Raw genomic sequence first — 20,221 nt, 5'->3', positions numbered from 1 at the left:
AAAATGCTTCTATTCTGTTAGTGGTTATATCATCTTGTTTTCAATCTACTTTAAGTTACCCATTTGGTCATTTTTGGGCATTAGAATTCTTAAAGGACTAAGCTAAATGTCACTTGCAGGGAAAATGTTTGACGGAAGCAATGCGGATGTTACTGCAGACCAATATCACCATTATAAAGTAAACTACATTACTACACTTTCCTTGATTGGTACCAATATTAAATTCATTCTTTAAGTTGGCTTGCCGCAAACATATTTTCAGGAGGACGTTCGTCTGATGTTCAAAATGGGATTAGATGCATACAGATTTTCCATCTCATGGTCTCGACTTATACCTGGTACTGCCAAACAATATTTTCTTTAAACATTGAAAATAGGATTCGCAGGGTATTAAATATTTTTCTATTATAAAAATCAACATTCCTAAGGGAAAAAGTTACAAAAAAATCAATAAAAATCACTTAGACATTATCTTAACTTGCTTTTTGTTACAGATGGAAGGGGTGCCATCAATCCAAAGGGTTTGGAATACTACAATAATCTCATCAATGAACTCATTCTCCATGGTAATGAATGCTTCACTACATGGCCACTTATTCATTGTAATAGAATATTTTGTTGTCCAATCAAATTTAAGTATATTATAAAGCAATGAGTAGAAGATATCTTAGAAACTGAAGAGAAAATAAAAGAAACTAAACATGAAAAAGGAGTAAGTTAAAACAAAACTGTGTAGATTGAAGACATTAGTAAAATTTGCAGGTATTCAACCGCATGTTACCTTGTACCACTTCGATTTGCCACAAAGCTTGGAAGCTGCCTATGGAGGATGGCTCAGTCCCCAAATAGTGTAATTTTTCCATCCATTATTGATATTGAACTTGGTATTGAGTTGTAAGGTACACTTTAAAAAAATGTTTTCAGAAGTATCTTAAGAAGTGGCTATGTTTATTCATGAAGCCATTCTTGAATCTTCATAAAATCAGACGCCTACCTGTTTTTTCTTGGCTGTTAAACAGAGAAGATTTCAGAGCTTTTGCAGAAGTTTGTTTCAGAGAATTTGGGGACAGAGTGAAGTACTGGACAACTTTCAACGAGCCAAATGCATTTTCCGCTTTGAGTTATGACATTGGTTTGTGGCCCCCGGAACGCTGTTCTTATCCGTTTGCCTTACTTGGCAACTGTAGTGCAGGAGATTCTACGGAGGAACCATATATTGTTGGTCATCATGTTTTGTTATCTCATGCAGAAGTTGCTATGCTCTACAGAGAAAAATTTCAGGTTCTAATTTTTAACATAGAAAACAGGGTCATATTTATTCTTATGAGTGAATAGCCCATGCCCATTTCTGAAAAGTCTCAAGTACTCTCCCTTTGGTTGAGCCCTAAACTCCCTGACAGAAAAATCTCTGAGGGTTATCAAACCACTCAATCAGCATTAGTTTTAGGGCTTGGAATTTGGAACAAAGCAATTTACCTTTATATTGGCCTAGAGGTCGCAAAAATTTATTATTTAGTAGCTTCATAGTTCTGTTTTTTAATGCAGAAAAACCAAAAGGGTTTTATTGGCTTGGTACTTGTCATAAACTGGTTAGTGCCGTTGACAAACTCGTCCAAGGACATAGCTGCAACTCAGAGGACCTTTGATTTTCAAAATGGTTGGTAAGTCGTTACTGAATTGAAATGAGAAAATGCTTCTGAAACCCTGTGATCGAATTTTACATCTATAACAATTTATTATGACCCTTTCTTTTTCTTCTTGTCTAAAAGGTTCATAGATCCCCTTTACTTTGGGGACTATCCTTCCAGCATGAAGAAGATTGTAGGCTCCAGGCTGCCCATTTTCACCGAACAACAATCTAAAAAGCTAAGGGGATCTTTAGATTTCATTGGGGTTAACCATTATGGCACTAGCTTTGTCTCCGATTTATCTGGTCATTGGGTTTCTGATAAAAGAGATTATTTTAGAGATATAGGTTCAAATTTCACAGGTACATAGCAAAGTTTGAAACAGATTACTAATTTAGAATATAGGTAGGCTTTTTCAGAATCTCAGATACTGATGTGTATACATTGGTTTGTGTAAAGTAATGCGAGGCGGTGCCCCTATTGGTAAGGTAAGCCCATAATCTATTCCTCGGACATTTCTAGTAAGTCAAAATCATTTATGTTACATAAAACTTGTAGTAGACATAAAAGTATTATCATTTGATTGCAGTTCGCGCCAACAGGACTTCCAATTGTTCCATGGGGATTGCAAGCATTACTGGAATATTTTAAGCAACACTATGACAATCCACCTATATTAATCTATGAAAATGGTACTCATTCTGCTGTGTTCAGTTTGGCTCAACAAATTAATTGCATGTGAATGGCTGTCTGTGTGGTACCCAGGTCTCTATGTATCAATGTAACCACAATATATCTGTTTTTTACCAGCCATTCACTAATGGGTATAGTCAGAAGTCAAGATTATTTAGAATCAAGACAGCCCAAATCACCCTGTTTTCTTATGGCATTTTGGGTTATACCAATGATAATAAATTCCCTGAACTTCCCACATGTTGCATGTAATTTCAGATAGCTTTTAACTTCAAGAGTTTCTCATGCTTGAAGGTTTCATCCTCTTCGCTCTTCGCTCTCTGTACTTAAATTATCTTGCATCTATCACCCCTTTCTTTATTCTTTTTCTCCCATAGTTTTTAGCTTCAAGTTGTTTTACCCTATTACAATTTAGTGTCCAATATTGTGTTTTGGTAGGGTTCCATTTGATTTTGTTCCATTTCTGAAATGTTTTATGAATTGCTACGTAGGATATGGTACCATAAACAACCAGTCTCTTTCACTCTCTGAGACATTGAATGATACGGGCAGGATGGAGTATCTTCATGACTATCTTGAGAGTTTGCTCGCTGCCATCAGGTAAGCTGAATAAAGACCATTAGACCATGCCTTCAACTGTATACAAATTATTTTATCGAATGCTTTAGAGTTTAAGTGAGCATGGTTATGTGGGCGCAGGAATGGGTCTAACACTCGAGGTTACTTTGTCTGGACATTGATGGACAATTTTGAGTTTGTATTTGGTTATAAGATTCGTTATGGCCTCTTCTATGTGGATTTCAAAGAGAAAAATTTAAAGAGATATCCAAATCTATCTGCTCGCTGGTATACGAAATTTTTGAAAGGGCAAAAACAAATTAAATTTCCATGGAAGAGAAGAGATGGGCCGACTAATGTGGATCAAATGGTTGTATCCTCTTATTCTCCATCCACTTATTAGTTTCATCCTGCTCGCTAGTAACTACCCTTTCTATCTTACTTTTGGTCCATAGAAATTGATTTTTTTGTTGTGGAAGTTTATGGGTAGGAGAGGAGGTCTAGGATTTAAGGTTCGCCTCCTGTTTTCAGAGTATCATACTGAACTCTCAACTTTAATTTGATGTCTTTTTTACACAACTAGTAGAATTCTATATCTAGTGCATATTTTTCTTATAGACTGGAGTTGCAGGAGGTGGTCTCATTCATGAGATTTTAATATAATAATTGGGTTTTTATCATAAAAGCTCCAACCATATATCACTTGACACTTGAATTCATCTTATTTGAAGATAACTTGCGTTTCCATAAAATTGACAAAGAGTCATATGTCATGTACAATGTATTTAAGTAGAATTCTATATTAAGTACTTATTTTTCTTATTGACTGGAGTTGCAGGTGATCTCATCCATGACATTCAATATAGTAATTTTGGTTTTTACCATAAAAATCCCAACTATCTATCACTTGACACTTAAACTCATCTTATTTGAAGATAGCTTGCATTTCTATAATTGAAGCCGACAAAGAGTAAAATGTCATGTATAAAAATTATTGAATACAAGATTAATATTATTTTATCATCTGCAATCATATTATTATTAGGGTTGAGGATGACATTATAAAGTTGTAATCATGATGATGTATTATAGGATATAATTTAAAATATTTCAATTGAAAAATAGTTATATAGTTGCATCTTGTTAATTTACATTGCATGAACACTCTACCAATCATTAAAGCTTGGGAATAGTGTCAATGGGGAAGGAACACTTTCTACCCAAGAAATATGGTTTAATGATTAGGTCATTCGAGACTCTTACCGTCTTGCAAATTATGAGATCTAGTATAGTGTTGATTGAGCAAACAAACAACAAAGGTTATACAAGTGCTCAAATAGATACACATTTATAAAATACAATAAATCAGGATATTCTTATTCAACCCAAAAATGAAATACTAAAATAATTAATAGAGCATAATCAACCTTCCAAATTCATCTTTTATACTGCACAATATAAGGGAAATAATAAAGAATGTAACCTAATCAAATTTGGGACTTCCACACTTAGTCAAGAAACCACCATTATTCTCATACTCTCCAAATCTCTCAATATCCTTTATCAAGAACTCTCCCAAAAGGGCTCCTTTCTAAAAATGTAAGTATGTCTCCTAAAGCTCAAAATGACAGTTTATATGTAAGGGTGTATAGGTAAGGAGACAATGCTTGGGGTGCTATAAACAAAGATAGTTTCCTACCATGCCATCAAAGCATTATGGTATCCCCTCTCCTCATCGATGACCATATGGTACTGGTGTTGAGTTATGGCATAGGAATGGGCTTACGACATGGTCATTAAAATTTTAATAAGATATGATATAGACCATCCCATTAACCCTCTTTGGACTTCATCTAAATAAGAGGCCAACATTCTGTTGAGTATGAAACACGATGGTTTTCCCTCCAATTCCTTTGGCTATCCATTTTCTTCTTTTGAAGACATGGATAATGTAATAATGTTTATATTGACTATAAGTTGCTGAATATGTATTATACTAAGAACAATAATAAGAGATTTGTCCTACTTTGAAAGTGGATGTAGTTATTCTGGTAAATTATCAATTTTTTTTTGTATTTGTGTTTGTATTGTCTATTGTTCTTCATTTCTAATTCTACATATTGAATTTATTTGCACTTCATAATTAACAATTTTTTATCTGAGCTTGGTGTTGAAGTTGCTTGGAAATCAACAAAGAAATTCTAGAAAAATGGAGGAAGTGGATAAATAGAGAACAAAAAAATTCTCTAGGTAGAACTTTGGATTATGAAAGATGTAGATGGAGTCACCACTGATTAAACAAGATCTCTCACTCACATTGAAAGGGAAAGCCAAGAAGCCAAATTTCATATGAGTCATTACGAGTGAGAGAAATTGGATAAGAAAGCAAGACCACCAATTTTTATTTCTTTAACTATTAGTGTTCTCTTCAATGTTTTAGTTGAGAAGATACCAAAGAAAATATGGGACAAACTTTCAGCCATGTACGAGATGGCATTAGCTTCGGATAAAGTTTTCATAATGAAGAAGTTGTAAAATTCAAAAAATGAAGGAAGAAGGGATCATGTAGAATCACCTCAATAAATTTTATACTCTTATTGAAGATAATTGATTACGGTAAGCATAAATTTCAATGATGAAATTAAAGCCATATTGTTATTGTGTTCTCTATCGAATAGTTGAGAAGGTGTTGGATGGCAATCAACACTTTGGTATCTGGCAAGGGAAAACTTATTTTTGATGATGTAGTGGGCACTCTTCTCACTGAAGATATGAGGAGAAAAAATCAAGGGTCATCATTCAATGATGTTTTAATTTTGGCAATAGGGAAAGGCCTCAAAATAGAGTTAGAAATAACAATAGGAGAAGGTCCAAATTTGGAAGAAGATCAAAGTCAAGGGGTAGAAATGAACGTTGCTGGTTTTGTGGTAAAGTTGGTCATACTAAAAAGAATTGTTGGTCTTACAAAAATTCACAAGAATAATTAAAGGAAAGCATAGTCAACATTGTATATAAAAAAGATGAAGGTGTTCCAGTTTTATCAATAATTGATAGTACTTCAGATTCATGAGTGTTGGATTTTGGTGCCTCTTTCCATACAACTTCATGCTGGGAAGCCTTCACAAATTACCACAAAAGGATAGCTTGGGAGAGTCTATCTTGGTGAATACAAAGCATGTGAAATAATTGGGAAAGGTGATGCGATGTTGCAACTAAAAAATGACAATGAATAACTTATAAAAGATGTGTGACACGTCCAAGCTAAAAATAAATTTGATATCCATGGGACAACTTAGTGCTCAAGGTTGTATTGTTAATTTCTCTTCAAATACGTGGAAGGTAACCAAGGGAGCCTTGGTGATTGCAAAATTAAGTAAATTAGGTATTCTATATATGCTAGAGAGTAATTCTAAAGTGGGAGCTGCAATGGAAGTTGTGGCCATCAGGACATAATGGTGTAGGAGCACCTAGTTTTGCTTATACTCTCCAGCTTTGGTATTTGTCATGCTTAAGTGTATTGTTAGTTTTAAAATGTTTTCATAGGTTGTGTTTATTCATTTAATAGTGTTTGATCTCATTTTGTGCTTGAGAGATCAAGTTTTGCTTCTTAGGGCTTGAATTGTCAATTTTGTGCTTCTAGGCCAAAAGGGCTAAAAAGTGGAAAATTGCCTTATAGGCTTAGCCATTCTTTGAAAATCATTGAAACATGTTTATAAAATGTTTTTAATCAGTCCTAGGTGGTTTTGGAAGGTTGGTTGTTGGAGCAACAAAAGTTGTCATTCTTGCTTGTAAAAGTTGTCATTTTGGACACTTTTTGTAAAAAGAAGACAAAAATGCCTTATGTCCGTACAGGACTTTCTAACTACCTCAAAATTATATTTATATGCCTCCTTCTTTTTGGTATAGGGTTGGACTTTTTACTTTCTATCAAAATCAATTCAAGAGCAAGCAATTTTCTGGGTTTTTCTCATGTTTTGACTCCATTTTTGGACAACAGTCCGTATTGGGGATCCTCATTTCCATATTGTACCTTTTGGACAGTGATTGTAATGTATATTCAATTCTCTTCATGTAATTAGATTGCAGGTTTTGTGTTTGGAAGTTGGTTGTACAAAAAGTTTCATTTTTGCTCCTTGGTTGCCTTGTCAAGGGTTTTGGCCTCCAAAATGCATCAACTTATCTAATCCAGGTTTGGGATCCCATGGATGGACTTAGACAAGATGTCTTTCTTATGTAGAGTGTAAATAATTCATGTTTTGGTTAGTGTTGTGAAAAGAAGTGCTTTTGAGCATATGCTAGGCAAGTTGGAGATGGATTTGGCTAGCAATGTGAATAAGATCAAACAAGTTTGTGCTCAAAGACCAATTTGAGTGAGAAAACTTGAGGCAGAGGTCTTCAATACTCTTCTTGGAGTTGTAGATGTATTTAGAGCTCCAAACAATGTGTATTACATCTTGCAAATGTGTGGAGTTGTGGCTGGTAACAAGTACCTAGTTTTGGGGAATTTAATGATTTTTGCATCCAAAGTTGATAAATGAACATATTCATGCTTGGAATATTGTGTCAATTGTTGAAAAAGTGTTTGGAGATTGTTACATTCTTTGGTGAAGTTATTTATGACATTCTAACCCTTCAAAGTGCAGCAAAAATAGTGAATTAGCACTGACAATACATTTTGACAATCATTTTGTTGTTGTATGGCAAGTGTTTGATGTAATTTCATGCATGGCAATGTTCTAAATGATGTGGCAGAGGTTCTACAATATTTTAGAAGATTGGTGTGGAGTTTAGAAGAGACTTCCTCTGTTACATGGACAAAACCCTCTCAAAACCCTTCTTATTTGCCTAAAAACGTGGACAATCATTATACCAACTTCTTAGGGGCTAAAACCATGAAAATCCTTGAGTTTATACCTTTTTGACACCTTCCAAGTCAATTTTCATGATGGTTATGGTCATCGTTTCCATATGCAAGCAAAACTCACTCAATTAGGCCTCCACGGGCTAGTAGCCTTTTAGCCCTGTTTTCACTAAAAGTTGAACCCGATTGCTTCAAGGGTGCTAGAACCCTCAAAAATTTTGAAAGACAGTTGAAAACACACAAATGGGCCTAGTTAAATATATTTTGACAGTAAAGACATCATTTTGGAGTGCGGACCTATGGTGGAGGATTTGAGTAACATTGAAGAAGCAAGCTAGAACAAAGTCGCATAACACACAATAGGGTGGTTGTTTGAGGAGAGGTGTGGGTGTTGAAGTTTGATGTTTCCAAACAGTAATTGAACACAAAAGAAAAAGAATATCTTTGAGTCCACTTGAAAAATTAAACCAATTTAGGCTTATTGAGTAACTTCTCACTCAATCTCCCTATCACATAACTTTGGCAAAAAAGGGAACTCGATGTTATGCTCAATAAGGATCAATTTACTAGTTTGAATTCTATTGATTTGGTGATGTGAGATCATTGTCTTTATGAAAAATAAAAGAGGACAAACTTCTTCAAGACTAGTCATGATAAGAAGACAACAACATTAGAGCTTGTCCACTCGGTTGTGTTCAATCCTATAGAGGTAACTTGCATTGGAGGAGCTAATTATTTAGTTACTTTTCTTGATGAGTGTAATTGAAAAATATGGATTTATATTTTCAAAAGAAAATCAGAAGTGTTTTCAAAATAAAATATTTAAAAATTGATAATGGAGGAGAGTTTTGTTCTTTGGAATTTGATAGTTTTTGTGCAAATAATGATATTCAAAGGGTTAAGGTTGTTCCATTCACCCATCAAGAAAATGGTGCATCTTAGAGGTTGAATAGGACAATCTTAGAGAGAGTGTGGTGCATGCTTTCTAATGTAGGCTTAGGCAAATAATTCTTAGCAGAGGCTTGTAATATAGTTCTATATTTGATTAATCGAGCACCCTCATCCCATTTCTAGATTTTGACATTTTGGAGGAGAGATGGATAGGAAGAAAAATTTCCTATAATTACCTACAGGTGTTTGCTCATGTTCCAAAAAAAAAGTGAATAAAATTGGATCCCAAATCCATACAATGCATATTTTTTGGTTATGGTGAAAAGCTATATAGTTTCAGACTTTGGGATCTAGTTGCTAAAAAGGTAATTTGAAGTTCGGATGTGGTCTTCAATGAAATTTTTTTTCCAATCGTGCAAGAACAAGCAACACAAACAAGGGAATATATATTCCCTTATCAATTTTTAAAAATAGCAATTCAAAGGGACCAACTGGAGATAATTTGTGGTAGTCTCCACAAGGTACAATTGGAGGAGCATATAATTTTGTTTTATTGCCTCCTATGGAACGTTGTGCACCACTCTTTGCTCATCTCATTTCGATTTTAATATTCCAAAGGAGAGATGGATGGGAAGAGAAATTTCCTATAATCACCTATGGGTATTTTTTTGTGAAGTGCTTGCTCATGTCCCCAAAGAAAAGCAAGAAAAATAGGATCCTAAATCCACACGATGCATATTCATTGGTTATGGTGAGAAGTTGTATGTTTTAGACTTTGGGATCCAGTTTCCAAAAAGATAATTCAATTTTAGGGTGTGGTATTCAATGAAAAAATGTTTCTAGCCTTGAAAGCACAAGCAACAAAAATAAAGGAGTATGTGCCCTTATCAATTTTTAAAAATGGAAATTCAGAGGGGCCAATTGGAGGTAATTTGTGGCAGTCTACACAAGGCAGAGTTGAAGAAATATATAATTCTATTTCATTGCCTCCAATGACACATTGCACCTCACTCTTTGCCTTGGCCTCCAGTATCAAGAAAGTTGAGCATTGATACATTAAAAGCCTTTTGTAGCCTCAAGAGTCGAGAGAGTATGAAGAGGATCACCAACTTCATGAAGGTGAACAACAATGTCACTGGCCTTTCAAGTTTTCTTCTTCTCGAAAACTTTTATAATATCAAACTACATGGGTGTGGAACTTTTAATATCTCCTTATCTCTCATCTTATATTGTGGCTGGAAAACAAAATGAGGGTTTAGCCATTTCAATGGTTGGTGTTGAGATAAACTACTTTCTACCATTCTAAGAATATTGCTTTTGGTTCCATGTATTGGCAATTTGTTTAGGGATTTAAAGAATTTCTATCAAAAGAAGTAGTAATAAAATGTTCTAGGGAATGGCTAACTTGTATATTTGTAATTATCACTATATAAATACAAAAAAATATCATGTTCTTGTGTAGGAAGTGATTAGAAATATTATATCCAATCTTTATGATGTCTTAAGTGAATATTTATTGTAACAACAAGGTGTCTATAATGTTAAACTCTATATGCTTGTATTTTTATCTTGATTCTTATGAGTGTAAAAATGACTATTGTGAGGAGTTACTTTGATGAAAATCCAAATGTTTTATTTGATCTATAATGGGTTTAGATCATAGTTTTAGAAGTAATTTATCTTTGAAAAAGAAAAGGAAAAAAAGGAAGGTCTCCAAACATGAACACAGTAGTACATTTGGTAGGTGAAAATTTGAGATTAAGAGGGATTTATAAACCGAGAAATTAGTATAACCAAGGTCTACTTATTAGAACAAATTTATATTTGAACTGTAAGAGAATAATAAGAAGAAGAGTTCTAGGTCAAATCTTCAACTGTAAGATAACCTTATAATATGGATCAAGAATAAGATACAATTAATATGAACCTTGGCTCATGCTTGCATAATATTGTAAGTAATGGTGACTTTAGTTAGTGGCACCACAATCACTTTGAATAAGATGATCTTTAATGTTGCAACTTAGTAATTTTAATAATCCACTAATATCATGGTAAAGGCTTTAATAACTACATGATGTCTATTGACCTCTTTAATATAAGAAGTTTGATATTGGAATTATCATTTGAGCAAAGGAAGGACATTATAGCTATAGTAAACCATAATATGATCACATGTCAAATGAAAGATAATTATCATTTAATGTAATGGTGGACCATTGAGCTTGAGTTAAGATATAAACTATCTATAATTTTACTATATGACATATTTTGATATCTTATCTCTTACATATAAGGTCATATTTAGTTATAAGTGGCAAGAGTGAATATTTTATATTTTGTGATTGGACTATTTTAGAAGTTTTGGATTTCTAAAGAATGTAAAGGATATCAAGAAGTTAAGAATATACTATTATTGGATGCATATATTTAGATGCTCAACTAATGGATATACTATTGCCAGCTATCTTGATTCAACTTGCATATTGACTTTTCTAGAGCAAATTTATAGCTATTGTGATATGTATATTTCAAAGTTTTAATACTGTTCATATTCCTTATAGAGGAATGACATGTTCTAATTGAGATTGCATCATAAATTAATTTGATTGTGATGCTTAACCATATAAGTAGAATATCGTATTGTGACCGTGTCTTGATATTGCTACCCTTATTGCTGGGAAATTATCATAGTAGTGATCAATATTTAAATTATATTAGGTTATTCTCATACTTGAATTTATAAGGGATTAGTCATTAGTATGATATAGTAGTTTAAGATATCAAGAACAAATACACTTGGGATATCTAATATTATCAAGTCACATTAGATGATATCTTGTTATAGTCTTAAATAAAACCCTATGTTATAAACTATATGGTGTTAACATTAGGGCATTAAATATTTCCAAGTATCTTTGATAGGTAATTGTAAGGGCTATGGGATGTTCACATTATTTTAGGATTTAACATCAATGGGAGCCCAAAGTGGAGATCTAGATCTATCCCTTTTGAAATTTCTGCAATATAGGTTTACTATATTGTGAGCATAAACAATTTTGTACCTACTATTAGTTATTTTTAATGGAAGAAAAAATTAACAAAACTTATATGTGTCCTTTGAGAGACATTGTGAGGAGACCTACCTGTGACTTTGATATCATTTAAAAGTAGGTATATAGGTAATCCTTGGGTGAAGGATGCCCCTATGACCTCAAGTTTGTAGGGGGGCATTTCAAAGGGGAGAAATCCAATCTTTGGGGTTATTATTCACTTTTTCAACCTTCCTTCTTCATTAGGATTTAGTTTGATGTTAAGATGGATATTAGATAGTTACAAATGTGTTAAGAATACTTGATAACTTGTATTTGATAATAGTAGGTTAAATGAAGTGAATGGATTCAACTATTTTATGGTTGGTATTTATTGAGTATAAGCCATATCATATTGGTTCAATGCGATTCTTATGTGTTTGTGAAATTTAACTCCAAACATACAAGACTGTATGTATAGGCTCCTAAATTTGTTGATTGTGATACACTTATCTAAGTCCACTGCTATGAATATCATTATATATGACTCGCACAAGTGTGAACCTATAAGATAGTTGAATAGTGACAAAGAGTCATTGGACCATGCCAATGATCAATGCATGAGCTACCACAATGGATTAGTTTGCATTCACTTGGTTCACAAAGGTGAAGGTTGTGAAGGCTTACCTTGGATAGAATATGGTAATAGTTTCATAGGTAATTGCCCTATCATGCAAGTAATAGTAATTGGAGCTAACCATTATATCAGAAGGGGTAATAGGTAGTCACCTATACAATAGGGATGATTGATGCCAAGTGTTATCTAGGTAAATGTGAAGAAGATAGATGTCAATATCACTAAGGTCACCAGGTAGTGTATGTCGAAACATACTTCTTCTTAGGTGGATAGATTTTTTTTCAATTACCTATAAGCAATTGAAATCAAAATGCACTACGCTAGGTCCATTCACTTCTTGTGGAAATCTTTGGGAAGGAGGATGAACCCTTAGTGTAGTATAGGAAACACTAAATCCTCTTCTCAATTGTTACATGGACCTTCGATGTAGTATGATATACACTGAATCCTCTTCCTAGTTTCTTGGTGGTGCAAAAGATTGAGGAAAATAATGGAACCCACGATGTAGTGTGTAATGCACTAGGTTTCTTTTCTATTTGGAATGGACTATGGGTAGGTGTTTGTTAGCAATTATGTTTGTATGAGCCACTCACTATGTATTTGCGATGTATGTTGAAGCTAACAATTATATATATATATGTGATGTATACTAGAGCTAGTGAAAATGTATATGTGATATATGCTAGAGCTAGTCACTATGCATTTATGATGTACTTTGGAGTTAGTTATTATGTATATGTGATGTACGCTTGAGTCAACCCCTATGGAAAGTTGGCGATCATGGAATGATATGATCCCTATGTATTTGAGCATGTTTGTAAATTTTTATTGATAGTGTTAGGTAAGGAACCAACATTTGATAAAAAATAGTTATCAATCTATTATAATTTGACTAGGTTAATAACTTATGCTTAATAAATATTAATAGTTTAAAGGTCAGATTAGAGATTTCATACAAGAAAAGAGAATTAAATCCCTTTAATATTTATAAGTTTAAATTTATAAATACACTATTAGATCATTCTGTCGACCTCATAGATGATGCCCACTTTTTCAGAGATATTTTTTCCATTCGAAGAGAATTCCCGTTTTTTCTAGGTAGCCCTGCAACTCGAATGCCCTGGCTATATTAGACTCTTCCGTTCTGACAAAAAAAACATCAACTACCTATCGAAAGCGACAATATAGTTCTAGCCATATGCTCCATCAATAATCTGCAGCCTCTACTCGAACTCCTTTGCGTACTTCTCCATCTCATTAAGTTCATTCATTTTGATAAAAACAAACGACTTTATGTTCTTCACATGAGATTGGTATGACTGTAAGAGAAAACAAGATTTGATGTATATATTTGTGGCTGCAATTGCTTAGGAATCTCGATTCATTTTTTTGCAATGCTCTCCAAAGGTTGTCGTGTCACATTTGCCTTCTTTCTCTCTTCACTATTTCCGTACTTTAATTTAATTTACTACTACGTGTCCTACTAATTGATTTAAAATTCAACTCATATTTCAAAATTGTAGAAAGATTTTGCTCATACTGTGGAAAAGTAGGGAAAAAACAATGAAGATTGGAAAGAGAGAAGCACTTCTGTTTTGGTTCTTCGTAGGAGTTCAAATTCCTGTCTGTCTGCAATTCAAGGTAGACACTCTCAACAGAGATGATTTTCCCGAAAACTTTATATTTGGTGCAGGGACTTCTGCTTACCAGGTAATATCACTTCCCCCCTCCTCTCTTTTCTATTATAAATTAGTTGTTATAATGTTTAATAATACTTTTGTCTTGGACCCTGGTGTGGGTGTATATATATTACAGGTTGAAGGTGCAGCACAACTTGATGGCCGTAAGCCTTCCATTTGGGATACTTATACACATTCTGGTTAGTCCCTTCTTTTTCTGTGACACCAGAAAATTTATGTGAATTTTGTCTATACATTTTGTTTTCTTGAAGTAAGTCCATCTCAATATAATTAATAATTCTACCATTAACAATAACAATTCTTGATGTAAGAAAATGCTTCTATTCTGTTAGTGCATAAACAAACATTATACTATTTTTTGTTTAGTCTACTCCAGCTCCAAATTAACCATTCTATTACTGTCAACGCAACCATTTTGTCATTAGAATTCTTTTTTCTTCTTGAATAAACAAACTTAAAGGAAGATAAGGCTAAACGTGCATTCACAGGGAAAATGTTTGATGGAAGCACAGGAGATGTTGCTGTAGACCAATACCACCATTATAAAGTAATCTAGATTACTACACTTTTCTTGATTGGTAATATTGAATCAATTACATTCTATCTGCTTTAATCTGGCTTACCACAAACATATTATCAGGAGGACGTCCGCTTGATGTTCAAAATGGGATTAGATGCATACAGATTTTCCATCTTATGGTCTTGACTAATACCTGGTACTGCCAGAATATTTTCTTGATGATCTTTAGAGGAAAAAGTCAAAATCTCTTTTATTTTCACTTGGAGATCATCTTAACTTGCTGTTTTGTTACAGATGGAAGGGGGGACATCAATCCAAAGGGATTGGAATACTACAATAATCTCACCAATGAACTCCTTCTCCATGGTAAGAAAAGAGTCCAAGGCCACTCATTAATTGTAAAAATAATATCTTCTAGTTCCCATCAAATTAAACTATATTATTCAGGAATGAGTAAAAGAAATCTTGGAACTGAATAGAGAACGCAGAAAATAAATTGAAAATTGAAGGAATAAAAACATGTAATTGAAGACAATCGTAAAATTTGCAGGTATTCAACCGCATGCTACCTTATACCACTTCGATTTGCCCCAGAGCTTGGAAGATGCCTATGGAGGATGGCTCAGTCCCAGAATAGTGTATTGTCTCAATCTATAAATGATTGGCTGTTCTTCATGAAGCTATTCTTCACACTATTAGATGCCTAAGAGTTTTGATTGGCTGTTGCTAAACAGAGAAGATTTCAGAGCCTTTGCAGAAGTTTGTTTCAGAGAATTTGGGGACAGAGTGAAGTACTGGACAACTTTCAACGAGCCAAATGCATTTCCCACTTTAAGTTATGACATTGGTTGGTGGCCTCCGGAACGCTGTTCTTATCCATTTGGATATTTTGGCAACTGTAGTGCAGGAGATTCTACAGTCGAACCATATATTGTTGGTCATCATGTTTTGTTATCTCATGCAGAAGTAGTTGAGGTCTACAGAGAAAAAATTCAGGTAGTAATTTTTAGTAGGGTAATATTTGTTCTTAAAAGGGCAATTTTTAACACTGAAAATAGGTTAATAACTTCTGAAAAGGCTCAACTACTCTCTATTTGGTTGAGCCCTAAATTCAGAAATAGAAAGGGCTTAGGGCTATCAAACCACTCAACCAACATTAGCTTTAGGCCTTTGAAATTTCCAGCAAAGAAATTTACTTATTATTGGCCGCCTGGAGGCTGCAAAATTTATTGTTTAAAAGTTTGATAATTTCTTTCTTTATGCAGACCAACCAAAAGGGTTTTATTGGCTTGGCAATTGTGGCAATGTGGTATGTGCCATTGACAAACTCATCCAAAGATATAGCTGCAACTCAGAGGACATTTGATTTTCAAAATGATTGGTAAGTCTTTACTGAATTGAAATGAAATGAGAAAATCCTTCTGGAACCTTGTGATAGAATTTTAAATTTATACCAATTTATTATGACCCTTTTCTTTCTTCATCATGTCCAAAAGGTTCATAGATCCTCTTTTCTTTGCGGACTATCCTTCCAGCATGAAGAAGATTGTAGGCTCCAGGCTGCCCACTTTCACCAAACAACAATCTAAAAAGCTATGGGGATCTTTTGATTTCGTTGGGTTGAATCATTACGGCACTTACTATGTTTCCAATTTACCTAGTCAGAGGTTTGGTGCGGAGGAAAGAGACTATCTGAGGGATTTAGGCTCAAATGAAACAGGTAGATAACAATTTTTGAAATAAATCACATAGTTTAGAATACAGGTAAGCTATTTTAGATACTGATGTTTATACGTTGGTGTATATAAAGTAATGAGAGGCGATGTCCCTATTGGTAAGGTAAGCCCATAATTTGTTTCTTACCCATCTCTGGTTAGTCAAAATAAAGTATGATATATAAAATTTGTAGTGGACCATGAAAACCTGATTATTTAATTGCAGCTGGCACCAACTGGACTTCCGAATGTTCCATGGGGATTGGAAGCATTATTGGAATATTTCAAGCAACACTATGACAATCCACCTATATTAATCTATGAAAATGGTACTCACCGTCTTATGTTTAGTTTGACTCAGCAAATTAATTGTATTTTTTTGTGTTGGACTCAGGTCTCCATGTAACCACAATATCTCTATTGCTTATACTTTCTTGTACTTCAAGCAGTTTCATGACTTTCTTATACTTGAAGAATTCATCCTCTTTGATTGGCAGTCTAGACTCAGTAGAGAGTGATGTCCAAGTGGAGGTTGAAACCAAATGTCATTGGTGGGATGGCTGGAAATCGGAGGAGACTTCGGCTGAAGAAGAAGAGGGTTTGTTGTATTCGCTGTTTGAAGAAGAGACTGGTTTGTTTCCCTTCCAAGATGAGGAGGATGCCTCCCAGGGTGAGAAGGATGTAGTCTCGAATCTAGCGAATGAGGATGACCCTGAAGAAGAACAAGCAGATTGCAAAAGTGATGATTTATTGTTGCAGATTACAGTAGTGGAGGCAGAGTGGAATGCGTTGATTGCTGCACAAGTTTCTGCACAAAATACAACAAATTCATTCAGTGAGGCAACCGTGAGAATTGAGAGTGATGTTTGTAGGCTATTCACACCTGTACAAGAGTTTTATATTTGGGTATTAAAATCTGATAATGGTGATCTAGATATTCTATTACATGGGAGCACAAAAACAAGAGACTTTGATGGAGGAGTGTATTATGCATCTGTTGATAGTAGTGTTCCTGATTATGGATTACCGAATGAAGTAGTTAGAGAGTATGTTTTTAACTGTTATTTGACTTGGAGAAGATTAATTCGCACTGTTCATGAACAGAGTTTGGCGATATTAAAATCTTCTCAAGAGCTGGTTGTAGTATGAGCCTTGGAATGGAGATGCAAGGAAGGTTACAGGCTGTCCCGGTTGGACTTCACGGGGGAGATTGTTGGGTATATGAAGCCCAACAGTCACATGGCCGTTTGTCTTCCCCAGAAGACTCTTCATTTCATATTTGATATTTTTATATAAATGGCTGTGTGCAGCCCATACATAATGTACTGTGTATTTGCATTATTCATTAATAGAAGAACTCCCTGTGTTTCTGGTGGACGTAACCACTTAGTGGTGAACCACGTTAATCTTGTGTCTTGAGCTCTTTGTTGTGTCTATTATTCTTTCTGCTGTTTTATGTTCATTATTATGTGTTTTCTCTGCTCGTTTTTTAAACTAACAATTGGTATCAGAGCCACGGTTGGCTTGAGCAGAGATGGGATCCGATTGGATAGTTGATCCTGGAGTTGGGTGCTTTTATGTTATCAATAAACAGGCTGAAGTTTCAGATGATGAGGCCGAATCAGTCATCAAAAAATTTCTTGGCAGTCTAGACTCAGTAGAGAGTGATGTCCAAGTGGAGGTTGAAACCAAATGTCATTGGTGGGATGGCTGGAAATCGGAGGAGACTTCGGCTGAAGAAGAAGAGGATTTGTTGTATTCGCTGTTTGAAGAAGAGACTGGTTTGTTTCCCTTCCAAGATGAGGAGGATGCCTCCCAGGGTGAGGAGGATGTAGTCTCGAATCTAGCGAATGAGGATGACCCTGAAGAAGAACAAGCAGATTACAAAAGTGATGATTTATTATTGCAGACTGCAGCAGTGGAGGCAGAGTGGAATGCGTTGATTGCTGCACAAGTTTCTGCACAAAATACAACAAATTCATTCAGTGAGGCAACCGTGAGAATTGAGAGTGATGTTTGTAGGCTATTCACACCTGTACAAGAGTTTTATATTTGGGTATTAAAATCTGATAATGGTGATCTAGATATTCTATTACGTGGGAGCACAAAAACAAGAGACTTTGATGGAGGAGTGTATTATGCATCTGTTGATAGTAGTGTTCCTGATTATGGATTACCGGATGAAGTAGTTAGAGAGTATGTTTTTAACTGTGATTTGACTTGGAGAAGATTAATTTGCACTGTTCATGAACAGAGTTTGGCGATATTAAAATCTTCTCAAGAGCTAGTTGTAGTATGAGCCTTGGAATGGAGATGCAGGGAAGGTTAGAGGCTGTGCCGGTTGGACTTCACGGGGGAGATTGTTGGGTATATGAAGCCCAACAGTCACATGGCTGTTTGTCTTCCCCAGAAGACTCTTCATTTCATATTTGATATGTTTATATAAATGGCTGTGTGCAGCCCATACATAATGTACTGTGTATTTGCATTATTCATTAATAGAAGAACTCCTTGTGTTTCTGGTGGACGTAGCCACTTAGTGGTGAACCACGTTAATCTTGTGTCTTGAGCTCTTTGTTGTGTCTATTATTCTTTCTGCTGTTTTCTGTTCATTATTATGTGTTTTCTCTGCTCGTTTTTTAAACTAACACTCTTGACTATCTGTACTTAAAATTATCTCCTATCTGTCAACCCTCCCTCTATTTATTTCTTCCGTCATCTTCATTTTCGAGTTCTTCTATCCTATCACCATTTAGTGTGCTTTACAATAGTTTCATTTGATTTTCTTTCAATTCTGAAATGTTAATTATAAATTTCTTTTTAGGATATCGCACCAGAAACAACCAATCTCTCTCACTCTTGGAAGCATTGAATGATAAGGGAAGGATGGAGTATCTCCATGATTATCTTCAGAGTTTGCTTGCAGCTATCAGGTAAGCTGGACATAAACCATACCCTTAACTGTACACAACTTATTCTATTGATTTCTTTAGAGTTACAGATAGCATACTTATGTGAGTGCAGCAATGGATCGAACACTCGAGGATACTTCGTCTGGACATTGTTGGACAGTTTAAAATTTTTGTATGGTTATGAGATTCGTTATGGCCTCTTTCATGTGGATTTCAAAGATAAAAATTTAAAGAGGTACCCAAATCTTTCTGCTCGCTGGTTTACCAAATTTTTGAAAGGGAACAAACAATTGAATATCCATGGAAGAGAAGAGGTGGACCGACTACTGTTGATCAAATGATTGTATCCTCTTGAATTCTCCATTTACTGATTACTTCCATCATTTCACCATCCTTTCTATTTCAGTTGTGGTCCACATAAATTGCTTTTTTGTTGAGAGGAAGTTTATGGACAGGAGATGGGGCCTAGGATTTTGAGGTTTGGGTCCTCATTTTAGGGTTTCAATCAAGGTTGTCAACTTTAATTTGATGTCTTTCAAACAACTAAGTTGATATCTGTATTAAGTGCATATTTTTTGAAATGTGCATCCTTTTCTAAATATTTCATATACCACTACCAGCGTTGATTTGATCGGCATAGCGAGAAAAAAGCATAATCGAACAATAAATAACAGCTATTAAATCTGAATAGGTTGTCAATTATCAAACATGAAAACTTATTTATAGTGTTTACAACAATCCTGAAAAGGATCTTTGATTTCATGTATCTATTATTCTATAAAATTATTTTAAAATAAATTTCAGGATTTCATTTAAATTGAAGGCTTCACGAAGAATAAAATAAGAAATAGATTGTTCTTTCTTTTGGAGTTGGCTCCTGTTGCTTTGCTTGTCTGATTTGGGTGTTCCGTCTTTTGTGGAACTCCTTGGACGGTTCTTATTTGACTGTCTTGTCCTTGTTGTTCCACTGTAAGAAGATTCAGATCCCTGTCAAAACAAGAGATCATCTAATCTGCCTTAAAAGATGAAATATATCTTCTATTAGAGACCACCATGGTTCAAGATCCTGTAAACTTG

General features: G+C 34.6%; 1 pseudogene; it reads left to right on the top strand.

Moving 5' to 3' along the window:
- Positions 1 to 244: 244 nt before the first annotated feature.
- On the top strand, positions 245 to 19,788 carry LOC131062873 (uncharacterized; annotated as a pseudogene).
- Positions 19,789 to 20,221: the final 433 nt, after the last annotated feature.

Source organism: Cryptomeria japonica, chromosome 9 (genome assembly GCF_030272615.1).
Source record: "Cryptomeria japonica chromosome 9, Sugi_1.0, whole genome shotgun sequence".
NCBI classification, from domain to species: domain Eukaryota; kingdom Viridiplantae; phylum Streptophyta; class Pinopsida; order Cupressales; family Cupressaceae; genus Cryptomeria; species Cryptomeria japonica.
The sequence above is the reverse complement of the archived record's forward strand: the minus strand, read 5'-3'. Positions and strand labels throughout refer to the sequence as shown.